The sequence below is a fragment of the Dendrobates tinctorius genome, unplaced genomic scaffold (assembly GCF_039654945.1).
Source record: "Dendrobates tinctorius isolate UK_male_01 unplaced genomic scaffold, ASM3965494v1 ptg000133l, whole genome shotgun sequence".
NCBI classification, from domain to species: Eukaryota; Metazoa; Chordata; class Amphibia; order Anura; family Dendrobatidae; genus Dendrobates; species Dendrobates tinctorius.
In genome coordinates this window covers 24997528-25012158 of record NW_027361801.1, presented here as the reverse complement: position 1 = coordinate 25012158, position 14631 = coordinate 24997528, and the positions used below count along the sequence as shown (strand labels likewise).

General features: G+C 41.4%; 1 long non-coding RNA gene across 1 annotated transcript; it reads left to right on the top strand.

The window, feature by feature from the left end:
* The first annotated feature begins 353 nt into the window (after window positions 1–353).
* Window positions 354–3390, top strand: LOC141048213 (uncharacterized). Its single transcript, XR_012219987.1, has 3 exons — window positions 354–426; window positions 898–935; window positions 3105–3390. It is a non-coding gene; the product is annotated as an uncharacterized lncRNA (long non-coding RNA).
* Window positions 3391–14631: the final 11241 nt, after the last annotated feature.

Genomic DNA, 14631 nt, shown 5'->3' with positions numbered 1-14631 from the left:
TTATTATTATGTTTGCTAGAATTTTCTGTTCCCTGGACAATATTATGTACTAGATGTTCATTGTGGGTCCTTTTGCCTGGTTATTCTGCAGTGCGCATGTGTTCGTGTCCCCCAAGAGCCCTCCTCATGGGGGCGGATGTCTGCTGTGCCTCGGACACAGGCCTGGGGGTTCTCCCTGGTGCATGCGTTCTGATGCCTGACGCTCGCCGTCTTGTTGGAGGACCTGGCGGTGACACTGCTCATGCGCCGCTATCGCGGCTACGATTGGCCTCTACACACCATGTGACTGCACATGTGACCATGTTACTAAGATACAAAAAGGTCCTTTTCCCCTCCAGCCCCCATCCCCTTGAGAAAGTGCCCGTTTTGAGCGCGAAACGCACGTCGGGGGTCGCCTCTAGGACTGGGTCTTCTCTGCACCACTGGGTAAGCCACCTGCATCTCCCACCATACTTTTGCTCTGATTTTGGGATAATTTGTGCAGAGAAAATCTGCTGCCACAGTCGGTAGCGCTACAGGTCTTTATTTTGCAGACTCACCCTCTCACTCCTACAATCTATGGGCTTATTGTGTTCAAAATACTTACTATTTATCGGTGTTTCTGCTTTTTATTGCATATCTTAAGTATTTCTGGTGCTACCTGTCTATGGCTATGTTGGTGCACAGTGTTACATCTCCCCTTCCTTAGTCTTTCCTGTTTGCGTCTATTGACTTTTTGCAACTTTTTGCTATTTATATGTTACTTTGTCTGTGTATGTGCTAAATAAAATTTGTACTTTTTTATTAAATTTTGAATCCATTACTCCTTGCTTCTCCTTGTTAAAAGTATTTATGGAGTGGAATCCTCATTGTCATGGCGGTTCACTTATCCATGTTACCACCTTTCCTTCTCTCTAGAGTATTGGGCGTTCCTTGGTGTCTCACATTTAGACAAGGTAAGTGGTTGCTTCGGCAGCAAGAAATGTGTGCACAAGTAGCCTGTTCCAAAACTCACTGCTTTTAGTTTTTTACATTTTTTTCTTCAAAGTTTACTGCAGTTTGCAAGGACACCCAACAAGTAAAAAAAATTAGTTTAAGATTAACACACTGGCGCCAGTCCACTTGGACAGAGAAGGAAGGTCCACTATTCCCAGATGCAGCTGGTGAATAACAGGCTCTGTGCTGGTGCCTGTTTAAAAGAGCTAAAGCTGATAAGAAAAGAAATACACCGCGCTATACTGGGAACTGAAAAAAATATATAATATAACTGAGTACTTACTTGCTGGTGTGTGAAAAAAATCACGTGGTGGTGGATGTATAGCAGTATTCTGAGACTATTCACCTTGTCATAGATGTATATATTTGGATGCCAAAACTGCTGAGTAGATAATATAGGGTTAAATGGGGGTGAGCCCGTTAGTGTGTTACAGAGGGAAAAAATAAATAAATAAATAAAATAAAATATGAACTAATCTTGATTTACTCACTTAAGGAAATCAGAACCATATAAAATATATGCTGTAAATGTAGCCATTGCCAAATATTAAGATTGGAATGTTGCAGCCTGTTTCTGAAAAAAATATAATAGTTGAAAAATAAAACCAAAAAAAGAGGGGGATAAATAGATGTTTGAGATGATAACTGAATGCTGACCTTACTGCATGCCAATTTCAACAGGCGAGGTCAGAATGATTAATCCTGTGCAAAACAAATGATGGCACAGTTCCTGCAAAGTGAATGAGCGTTAGTGACAGCATGTGCCCACTAGTGGAACGAGGTGCTTAATTCTGGTGCACTTACTTGCAGGGCCAGTGCTCAGTGAGACACGTCCATACGGATTAGCAGAAGCAGCCCCAGCCCCCACGCTGAGCACCCAAGCCTGTCTCACTGAGCACTGGCCCTGCAAGTAAGTGCACCAGAATTAAGCACCTCGTTCCACTAGTGGGCACATGCTGTCACTAACGCTCATTCACTTTGCAGGAACTGTGCCATCATTTGTTTTGCACAGGATTAATCATTCTGACCTCGCCTGTTGAAATTGGCATGCAGTAAGGTCAGCATTCAGTTATCATCTCAAACATCTATTTATCCCCCTCTTTTTTTGGTTTTATTTTTCAACTATTATATTTTTTTCAGAAACAGGCTGCAACATTCCAATCTTAATATTTGGCAATGGCTACATTTACAGCATATATTTTATATGGTTCTGATTTCCTTAAGTGAGTAAATCAAGATTAGTTCATATTTTATTTTATTTATTTATTTTATTTATTTTTTTTTTTTTTCCCTCTGTAACACACTAACGGGCTCACCCCCGTTTAACCCTATATTATCTACTCAGCAGTTTTGGCATCCAAATATATACATCTATGACAAGGTGAATAGTCTCAGAATACTGCTATACATCCACCACCACGTGATTTTTTCACACACCAGCAAGTAAGTACTCAGTTATATTATATATTTTTTTCAGTTCCCAGTATAGCGCGGTGTATTTCTTTTCTTATCAAGTAAAAAAAATTGTTAAAATTGCCCTGGAAATGTACAGACATAAATTGCTAACTTTTACTCATTCAATATTCAATATATGGATGGCCCCTACCAAAACGAGAAAAAATAGCACTTTCTGAAAGCAGGAAATCAAAATGATAATAGCAATTGAAGTTATGGTGAAGTTATGCAGGTAGGACACAATTCCAAATACGTGTGTGCTGGAGACAAGAGCAGGGTGCGGCCGCCCCGATGTGCTGTAAGGAAATCTTCCAGGACAGATTCCGACACAGAACAATTACAGATTATTGATCCAGGTGATGGACACTCCGAAATGAATGGAAAAAATCAAAGAGTGAATGAAAATGGAAAAATAAAAATGTAGGAGTAAAGACTTTTTTAGAACCACAACACATTTCGGCTGCTTTTACTCATGCCTTAGAAGAGTCATTCTTGGGGTATTTTCACCTCACCCTAAATAAAGTCCTTTACCTCATCCTAGTTCAATTCATTACAATAATTGTGATTATTAAAAATTAATGTAATTTTTCATGTTTTTGCAATGAATATATTAGTGGGGAACTTGTCATTAAGAAAGTGCAACTCTACTCTTATACTTGTATCTTCCATTTTAGGAGTAGTTAAGAATATCCAGATCCTGGAAATTAACCTTTCGTTATCACCAGGGTTGGCATCTCCATAACGATGGTTGGGACAGACGAAAAGTTCTCAAGGTTGTCTATTGCCTGTTGGGCTAAAATCAAATAGGCAATTTTTGGGAATGTTTTAAATAAAAGCCTTGAGCGGGCCAAGAACAAGAATAACAATAGATTAAAAACTGACATATTGGGGTTTATTCATCAAGATAAGTTTGTCAGAATTATGGTGTAATTTGCACAATAAAACTGTCTTTCTTGACTTTTATAATGTTTATGATGTAAATCGACACACACAGAGACACCAGTAAAATACTATAAATACGGTGATTATCAGGTGTACTGTGAAGAAGAGTGGAAACCACTCAATTAGTAGGAAAACCCAAGAAACAATACCCAAACAGTGGACTAGAGAAGATGCCGGACAAAAAAATATTTCCAATAAAATTACCTTTATTTCACAAAATGGTAAACAGTAGTACTGCATTGGTATAAAAATAAATAAAATAAAAACATGTGCCCATACTAGGAATATATAAAAATATAATACGCCGCGTGCAGAATTATTAGGCAAGTTGTATTTGAGAAGATTCTTTTTATTATTGAACAACAACTATGTTCTCAAACAACCCAAAAGACTCATAAATATCAAGAAAAAGGAGAGAAGCCAGCGCCACTTGAGGTTAGAACGCATAACATAAAGTGCATATGCACATAATATTTAACTGTATTCAAAATGAGAAGTTGAAAAAGTGAAAAAGCAGCACAAACAATATAAGAAAAAAGGGGGTGTATTCAAAATGAGATATTTAGCAAAAAAATTGATCAATTCAATTGAGCCACCCCGCCGCGCCAAGGCAATCTCATATGGGGGGTCCTACTCTACGTTTTTAATAAACACTGTGCCATTACGGCCTCCTAGATACATTAAAAGCAAGACCACTTTAAGAGCAATCCGTACCTGAGGATTTCTGGATCGCTCCCATGGAGAAAGATAAAGCAAGTGCAGATGAAGGCCAACCAGGTCTGAATATAGACATATCAGGTTTAACCTCCACACATTGCCCGACCAGCAAACATAGATGAAGGGCGATGCAGGCTCAGACACAGGTGCACAATTAAATAAAGCTTGGGGCAGGGTGGGGCTGCTGTGTGTGTGCACAGCAGCCTAGATCCATCACAGTGATCACAGAAAAAATGGCGAACATAACCCAGCGCGCACGGCAACAGTGGTGGTCAGCCACATACCAACATACAAAAAAAAGGAGAGAAGCCAGCACCGCTTGAAGTTAGAACGCATAACATAAAGTGCATATGCACATAATATCTAATTGTATTCAGGTATGGATATGCTTCAGGTACGGATTGCATTTGATATGGTCTTGCTTTTAAAATATTTAGGAGGCCATAATGGCACAGTGAATAATAATAATGTAGAGTAGGACCCCCCACATGAGATTGCCTTGGCGCGGCGGGGTGGCTCAATTTATTGATCAATATTTTGCCAAATGTCTCATTTTGAATACAGTTACATGTCAATATGTGCATATGCACCTCATGTTATGCATTCTAACCACAAGCAGCGCTGGCTTCTTTCTTTTTTTTTTGCATATTGGTTTGTGGTTGACCACGACTGTTGCCGTGCGCGCTGGGTTATGTTCGCCATTTTTGCAGTGTTCATTGTGATGGATCTAGGCTGCTGTGCACACACAGCAGCCCTGCCCTGCCCCAGGCTTTATTTAATTTGTGCACCTGTGTCTGAGCCTGCATCGCCCTTCATCTGGGTTTGCTGGTCAGGCAATGTGTGGAGGTCAAACCTGAGATGTCTATGTTCAGACCTGGTTGGCCTTTATCTGCACTTGCTTCATCTGGCTGCACGGGAGTGATGCATATATGCTTCATGTACGGATTGCATTTGATATGGGCTTGCTTTTAAAATATTTAGGAGGCCGTAATGGCACAGTGAATAATAATAATGCAGAGTAGGACCCCCCACTTGAGATTGCCTTGGCGCGGCGGGGTGGCTCAATTTATTGATCAATATTTTGCCAAATGTCTCATTTTGAATACAGTTACATGTTAATATGTGCATATGCACCTCATGTTATGCGTTCTAACCACAAGCAGAGCTGGCTTCTTTCTTTTTTTTTTCATAAATATCAAGGCTTAATATTTTTGGAAGTTCGAGTGTTTTTTTTTTTAGATTTGGCTATCTTAGGCTGGTTTCACATTTGCGTTTTTTAGCGCTGGAAAAAAACGCTAACCTGCGCATGCGTTTTTTCCCCTATCTTTAACATGGGTGCGCATACTTGCGCGCTTGTAAGCGCATGTATGCGATTTTCATGCGCTGCGTTTTTTTGGGGTGTGCGATTGGATTTTCCAGACGCATCATGTTGCATTTTTTGGCCCTGCAAAAAAGCGCATGCGCACATATGCGCACGTTTTGCGCTAAAAAGGGCCATTATAGCCTATGGATGCGCATATGTGCGCACTGGCATGCTCATGTAAGCGTTTTTTTTGCATATGCGTTTTTTTTTTTAACCATGGAATTTAGGGGTTTGAGTTAGAGTTAGGGTTAGTTAAGGGGGTTTAGGGTTAGGGTTAGGGTCAGGGTCAGGGTTAGGGTTGGGTTTTGGGTCAGGGTTAGGGTTTAGTATGGTTTGGTTAAGGGTTAGGGTCAGGGTTAGGGTCAGGATTAGGGTTAAGTATGGTTTTGTTAAGGGTTAGGGTCAGGGTTAGGGTTAGGGTTAGGGTTAGGGTCAGGGTTAGGGTTAGGGTCAGGGTTAGGGTTAAGTATGGTTTTGTTAAGGATTAGGGTCAGGGTTAGGGTCAGGATTAGGGTTAAGTATGGTTTTGTTAAGGGTTAGGGTCAGGGTTAGGGTCAGGGTTAGGGTCAGGGTTAGGGTCAGGGTTAGGGTTAGGGTCAGGGTTAGGGTTAGGGTTAGGGTTAGTTAGGGTTTAGGGTTTGGGTTAGGGTTAAGTATGATTTGGTTAAGGGTTGGGGTCAGGGTTAGGGTTAGGGTCAGGGTTAGGGTTAGGGTTAGGGTTAGTAAAGTCATGGTTTGGGTAGTGTGAGGGGCCACCTAAAAATGTTGGAAAAAAACGCAAACGCGGTAAAAACGCGCTAAAAACGCATACAAACGCATAAAAACGCTGCGTTTTTTTCATGCATGCTCATAAAAATGCTTGAAAAAAACGCAGCAGTTGTATGCTTATGTATGCGTTTTTTCAATGCGTTTTTTTGCGGGAAAAACGCGCTGCAAAAAAAAGCAAGTGTGAAACTAGCCTCAGGAGGATATCTGTTTGTGGAGATAACTATTACTGTGCAGATTTATTAGGCAACTTAATAAAAACCAAATATATACCCATCTCACTTATTTATTTTCACCAGGTAAACCAATATAACAGCACAAAATTTAGAAATAAACATTTCTGACATTCAAAAAAAAAAAAAATCAGTGACCAATATAGCCACCTTTCTTTACGATGACACTCAAAAGCCTTCCATCCATAGATTCTGTCAGTTGCTTGATCTGTTTACGATCAACATTGCATACAGCAGCCACCACAGTCTCCCAGACACTGTTCCGGGAGGTGTACTGTTTTCCCTCCCTGTAGATCTCACATTTTATGAGGGACCACAGGTTCTCTATGGGGTTCAGATCAGGTGAACAATGGGGCCATGTAATTATTTTTTCTTCTTTTAGACCTTTACTGGGCAGCCACGCTGTGGAGTATTTGGATGCATGTGATGGAGCATAGTCCTGCATGAAAATCATGTTTTTCTTGAACAATACTGACTTCTTCCTGTACCACTGCTTGAAGATGTATTCCAGAAACTGGCAGTAGGTCTTGGAGTTGATCTTCACTCCATCCTCAACCCAAAAAGGTCCCACAAGTTCATCTTTGGTGATACCAGCCGATACCAGTACCCCACCTCCACCTTGCTCGTGTCTGAGTCGGAGTTGAGCTCTCTGCCCTTTACTGATCCAGCCTCAGGCCCATCCATCAGACCCATCAAGAGTCACTCTCATTTCATCAGTCTATAAAACCTTAGAAAATCAGTCTTAAGATATTTCTTGGCCCAGTCTTGATGTTTTATCTTATGTTTCTTGTTCAAAGGTGGTCGTTTTTCAGCCTTCCTTACCTTAGCCATGTCCCTGAGTATGGCACACCTTGTGCTTTTTGATACTCCAGTAACGTTGCAGCTCTGAAATATGGCAAAACTGGTGGCAAATGGCATCTTGGCAGCTTCACGCTTGATTTTCCTCAATTCATGGGCAGTTATTTTGCGCCTTTTTTTATCAACACGCTTCTTGCGACCCTGTTGGATATTTGCCATGAAACGCTTGATTGTTCATTGATCACACTTCAAAAGTTTGGCAATTTCAAAACTGCTGCATCCCTCTGCAAGACATCTCACAATTTTTGACTTTTCAGAGTGCTTCAAATCTTTCTACAGACCCATTTTGCCAAAGGAAAGGAAGTTGCCTAATAATTAGGCACACCTTATATAGGGTGTTGATGTCATTAGACCACACCCCTCCTCATTACAGAGATGCAAATCACCTGATTTACATAATTGGCAGTTGGCTTTCAAGCCTATACAGCTTGGAGTAGGACAACATGTATAAAAAGGATGATGTGATCAAAATACTCATTTGCCTAATAATTCTGCACACAGTGTATATTAGCAAGAATACCTGGATTTATTCCAGCACATTACGTTGCATCTCTACAGCCATGTGGTAGACATCATGGTCAGAACTGTTATACATTACAGCCTTCTGGAACATGATCATGATGTCCCTCTGTACTCCAAATTAAACCAGTCTCAATGATTTTCTTTATAGTAGATAGGTCAATGGGCCTTGGGAATAAAAGGCTGCATAAGAAGTACTGAAACAAATGATGCTAAATATTTCACACCAATTAAAAAAAATAATTTAAGACATGCATTGAAATTTCTTTTAATCCATTCCCAACTAAGCCAATTTTTGTTTTGGTGCTTACGTTTCTTTCTAAATTAATTAGTTTGATGTTGACATAACCATATCAGGAGTTTTTTTTTTTGCAGGAGTAGTAGTTTTCAATAACACCATTCACTTTACCATACAATGTACTGAAAAATGTCCTTCAAAGTGGAGTGAAAAGGTGAAGGGAAAAAAAAAGCTTCAAGCGATTCCACCATTGATTTTAGGATTTTGTTTTTACAACGTTCGTTGTGAGGTAACACTGACCTGGAAAACCAAACAGAAAAAAAAACGCTAAAAAATATCTTCTATTAGTTACTTTTAAAACAAAAATCCATCTCTATAGACTCATTCTGAGGGGATGTTAAAATATTAAATATTACTATTGTATAATTTATATTCACAATGGGAAAGAGTCTAGGGAAAAATAGGCTCTCAGTTCCCCTGCCTACCATCGGAGGTTGGCACCCTATGAGAAATTGTTATGGCACCCCACGGAGATAGCAGGCCTATTCACCCAATGCTATACCCAACTTTATAATCTACATTGAGGCCCTCAAACTCCTCAACCATCTCCGTCGGAGATTGATCAATATTTACAAAATATTAATTTATCCCGAGTATCCAAAGACCAGCTAAACTGTCTTAATACTCCCTTCACTGAGTAGGAGATTAGGACTGCTATTAAATTGACGAAGAGTAATAAAGCCCCCAGACCAGATGGGTTGCCAAATGAATATTATCGCCATTTCCAACAAATATTATCCCCATTTCTTTGTGACTTTATAAGCATTGGCAGGTAAAAGAATCTGTGTCCACTTCTAATTTGAAGGCTACGATTACTACAATACCAAAACCAGGTAAACCGCCTACATGCCCAAGTAACTTCAGGCCTATTTCACTTGAATTGTGACATGAAAATACTTTCAAAAATATTAGCAAACTAGCTGAAGAGCCCGGCGCTGCCCCGGCATAGTGACTAACTACGGTTAGTTATAACAAATTATAATGATTATATCTATATATATAAAGCTGAGTGTAGAGCCCTGCCCATCCCGCATAGCCACATTCACTATAATATCCCACATCATCCTGTCAGCCAGAGCTACCGGACTTCTACCCATAATATCCCACATCATCCCATCAGCCAGAGCCACTGGACTACTACCCCTAATATCCCACATCATCACATCAGCCAGAGCCACCAGACAACTACCACTAATATCCCACATCATCCCATCAGCCAGAGCTATCGGACTACTACCCATAATATCCCACATCGTCCCATCAGCCAGAGCCACCAGACTACTACCACTAATATCCCACATCATCCCGTCAGCCAGAGCTACCGGACTACTACCCATAATATCTCACATCATCCCATCAACCAGAGCCACCCGACTACTACCACTAATATCCCACATCATCCTGTCAGCCAGAACCACTGTACTACTACTCCTAATATCCCACATCATCCCATCAGTCAGAGCCACTGGACAACTACCACTAATATCCCACATCATCCTGTCAGCCTGGAGTCAGAAACAGAGCGCTGAGTGGAACGGTCCTAACTTCCATTCTGGGGATCCCTTTAAGAGAGGCCTGGCATCAGAACCAGAGCGCTGAGTGGATTTGCCCTAACTTCCATACCAATGATCCCTTTAATAGAAGCCTGAGGTGAGAATTAGAGCTCTGAGGGATTTACCCTAACTTCCATACCGGAGATCCCTTTAAGAGACGCCTGGGGTCAATACCAAATCGCAGAGTGGATTTTCCCTCACTCCCGTACCGAGGATCCCTTTAAGAGGGGACTTGGGTCAGAACCAGAGTGCTGAGTGGATTTGCCCTAACTTCCATACCGGGGATCCCTTTAAGAGAGCCTGGGGTCAGTATCAGAGCATTTGAAGGCAATTGCCCTGACTTCCATACCGGGGATCCCTTTAAGAGAGGCCTGGGGTCAGAATTAAAGCGCCTGATGGATTTGCCCTAACTTCCATACCGGAGATCCCTTTAAAAAAGGCCTGGGTTCAGTACCAAAGCGCAGAGTGGATTTGCCCTAAATTCCATACCAATGATCCCTTTAAGAGACCCTGGGGTCAGAACCAAAGCACTGGATGGATTTGCTCTGACTTCCATACCAATGATCCCTTTAAGAGGGAAGATGTGCCTACGGAATGGAGGAAGTGTGATGGGGATATAGGCACGGGAGGGGGGATTCATTTCTGTCATGTTCTCTCTGCTCCTTTCAGGGGGGCAGACAATGGCTGGGAGCTTATGTTCCCAGGGATGCTATATCTCTTCCACCATGTCAGTGTCTGCTGAGGTGTTGTCAAGTGGGAAAACTGTTGGTCATAGCAACCAATGATGGCTCAGCTTCTTTTGAACAGCTCTGGTGAAATGAAAGATGCTTCGTGATTGGTTAGTGATACATACACACATTTATATATATATATATATATATATATATATATAAAATATTATGAGCCGCAGACCAAGTGAAAAAAACTAAAAGAAAATGAATGGTGAAAAAATTGATCAAGTTTTATGACGGCATGAAGAGCCCCATGAGGATAGATTGAAATGTTCACATCAAAAAAGTGTATAGGGCAAAAAGGTATGCACAAACAATTGTATATCACCAACACAGGGGAAGTATATACCACTAAGAGTGAAGTAGGGAAAACATTAAAATCAATGATCTAATCGAACATGTGGAGAGGAAATACACTCAAATAAAAAATAATTCAAAGTGCATTAGTGCAAAGAAGCAAGTAACAACAATGTAGCACATAATGTGCTTATAAGTGCAGAGTGTGAAAGTTCCCAATCAATAAGAAAAATTAAAGGGGGTCTGTACCCTTAAGGTCTGCCTGTCCTAATACAGCGCACATCCCGATGCATGTTTCAAAATTAAATTCCTTCCTTGCCTAATAAATTGTGACTTTCATTTGTTTCTCTTTTGTGTCTTATGTGCCCATGGACTTATCTGGTGGTTTAATTTGCTTGGGAATACAATTTGATTTTATATTTTGATAAATATTGGTCCTGTGTTTTTATACATCAAGTATTATATGGATAATGAATTGGAACGTGTTACTTTGCAGCCGATTACATTGTAGGACATAAAAAAAACTGCATACCAGTGGGTAAAAATTCAATTTTATAACTCAGTTTCTTTTTTCCGCTGCTTCCACCAATAATCTATATATATAATAGCCTTAAATTATCTGTCTTCCACTTACGCCTGGATGTCCCCGAATCAACACAATCCACCGCGCCGCACCGGAAGTATGCCGACCGTCATATTGGAATACCGGAGTGATGGGTATTCCAATAATAGGTATTCCAATATGGCACCCGCTGGTGGTACCAGGCCCTTCCACAGTACCACCAGCGGGACACCGCCGGGACCCCCCCTCTGCCGCCGGACCCCCCTGCCACCGCTGCTGCTGGACCCGCCGCTGCTTGTCCACCCACCTCCGTTACGGCAGGAAAGACCTCGGCTTACAACCTGTGCTGGAGATGGGGTGCAGGCGCCCTCTGGTGGCGCCGCACCCCATCTCCAGCACAGGCCGCAAGCCGCGGTCTTTCCTGCTGGCTGGCCGCCGCCAGGACCCCCCTACCGCTGGACCTGCCACTGCCTGCCCACCATGTACATACACACACACTCACATACACACACAGACGTGCTCATATATACACACACATGCACTCACATACACACACACACACGTACACACATACACACACACACACACACGTACTCACATACACACACACACGTACACACATACACACACACACGTACACACATACACACACACACAAGTACTCACATACACACACACGTACTCACATACGCACACACAAGTACTCACATACACACACATACACACATACTCACATATACACACACACGTACTCACATACACACACACGTACTCACACACACACACACACATACTCACATCTCTAGCACAGGCTGCAAACCACCCTCTTTCCTGCCGGCTGTGACTGCACGGAGGTGGGTGGGCAGGCAGCTGCGACACACACACACGTACACACACACACATGTACACACACACGTACTCACACACCGCACACACCCTCCCGATGTGATAGCATCAGGCACACCTCTAGTACATATATATTTGTTCATTAACAACCTAATGTCTAAGGAAATGAAGAAAATTCGAGTTTTTTGCTGTGTACCTCTGATTGGAATCTGCAGAGTTGATTTGTCATGCAATTGGTGGGGAATACAGTCCCGTACTGTGAAAGAAATCACTGAACCATATCAGATTGACTATAAGTATGATAAAGTACCTGCAACCTTCAAATGACATTTTAGAAAATGAACCCCTGATGTCCATCTTATTTCACATCACTGGATAGCTGCATGACTATGTTTTTCAAAGACAAATGATGGGTAGTTTTCTGATTCGTGAACAAAATCATTTCATCATTGTGTCCTGAAATAGTGTAGCTAAGTGCAAATACTTATATGGAATAAATATATGTACCCTTGGTTACTTGTCTTTCTATGCATTAAGCTCTTCAGACCATTATTTGTTATTCAAATGGTTTAAACCCTTTGAATATGTGCATTTTGCAGCTTCACTGGTCCTCCAAGACCCCTAACTATTTTGTATATCAACATACTCATACAAGGGTTTTGTTTTTATAGTGTTTAGCATGCCGTAGAGATGACAGATTTTATAGTTAAGCTACTTTAAAAAAATTAAGAAATTAAAAAATTGTCTTTGACCTACCATTTCGTAAAACTAAAATTTGTGATTTTTGTTTACATTGTTACCATTTTGGGGTACATATAACACTTTTAGAATTATATTTATTCCGTTTTTTGAAGGGAAGAAAAATCTGAAATTTTGCTAATTTCTTCCTCAAATTTTCCTTTAATTGCCGAGATCTCAATCTGAGCATATGCCACCCCCAGCTGCCATTTTCTCAGAGGCCACTGCATTGCAGCAGATCGATATCTTGCTAAGAGATCTCATCCCGAGATCTCGGGAAACGAGATCTCAATCACCGCATCGCAGCAATGGATGTGCGGGGCCTCTGGACTTTCACAAAATGCCCGCGGAGATCCCCCGCACCGCAGAGCATCAACGCCGAACCTGCCGCATCTGCTGCACCAGCCACATCAGCCTGGAAAAGGAGTGTGATCATCACCCGGCAGTGTCGGACCGGGACCACCACAGAATTGTCTGACTCCTGCTGCCGCCACAGTATTTGTAAGTATATTTCAACTATATGACACACCCCCATTTTCCCCAAAAAATTTTTGGGAAAAAAGTGCGTCTTATAGTAAAGAAGAATAAAAAAAAAGTTGCTGGAAAGTCAACATGCACACATTTGACATGCGCACAGTGCACTTAACAAGACACTGTTTAATCACAATATTTCCTTTTAGAAAACATCCAGTAAATCAAAAGATATGATAAATGTTCCCATTTTTTTTGTCTTGAATGACAATCATATTGGCTTTATGTAAATAATAAAACACAAATAGAATGTATTTCTAATGAAGATATATGCCACTTCTGCCATAAATGTCAGTATCTTATCTAATGTAACACAAGTGTATTTATTAATGAGTGGGGAAGCATGAAAACCAAGTGATCTAAGGGGTTACTCTCCAAGAATTTCAGCCTTAAGGTACTGTCACACTTAGCGATGCACCAGCGATCCTGACCAGCAATATGACGCGGTCAGGATCGCTGGTGCATTGCTAAGTGGTCGCTAGTGAGCTGCCACACAGGCCGATCTCACCAGCGACATCGCAGGGGTCGGGGGTGGCTACTTACCTGTCAGACGTGGCGATCCTGACGTCCTCCCGCCCGCGTCCACGCGTCGCTCCTCTCCACAGCAGGAAGCCCAGCAGGAAGCTGACGACGAGAAACGGTCCAGGACGTTCTCGCGCGATCAGCAATGACCAGCAGGGGAGCCGTCTGAGGTAAGTATCAGACATAGTGATATCGCTAGCAATATCGCTATAACGTCACAAAACCAGTGACATTATAGCGATATTGCTAGCGATATCACTTAGTGTGACAGACCCTTTAGGCAAACAAGGTGCCATCAAATTATTAATAAATCTATTAAGATTGTTTTCTGGTGATATTCTTGTTAAACGTTTTGTCTTCTTCCAAAGTGTACAGGTATACAGTATGATCAACTTTGTGCTTAAAATGTATTTGGCATGCCATTCTAGTAACATGGAGCCATGCAGGGTGTTACAAAAATGTGCTTCAAAATGCAATTGGTCCTTCTCATTTTCTTTCGTACTTTTGAGAGTGAGAATGTAGACTTTTTAGCTAATAATATTTTACGCGGTGCATGAATTATATAACACTAAATGGAAACCTCATTATCTACACGATTCACTTCTTATTTTAACTCAGATCTTGTAAATTAGTTGCTGAGTTTGCATTATATTTGCATTGCACACAATTTGATTTGCCAGCACACAGGTTTTAATGACAACCTGACTGTTAAAGACATTTCAGGGA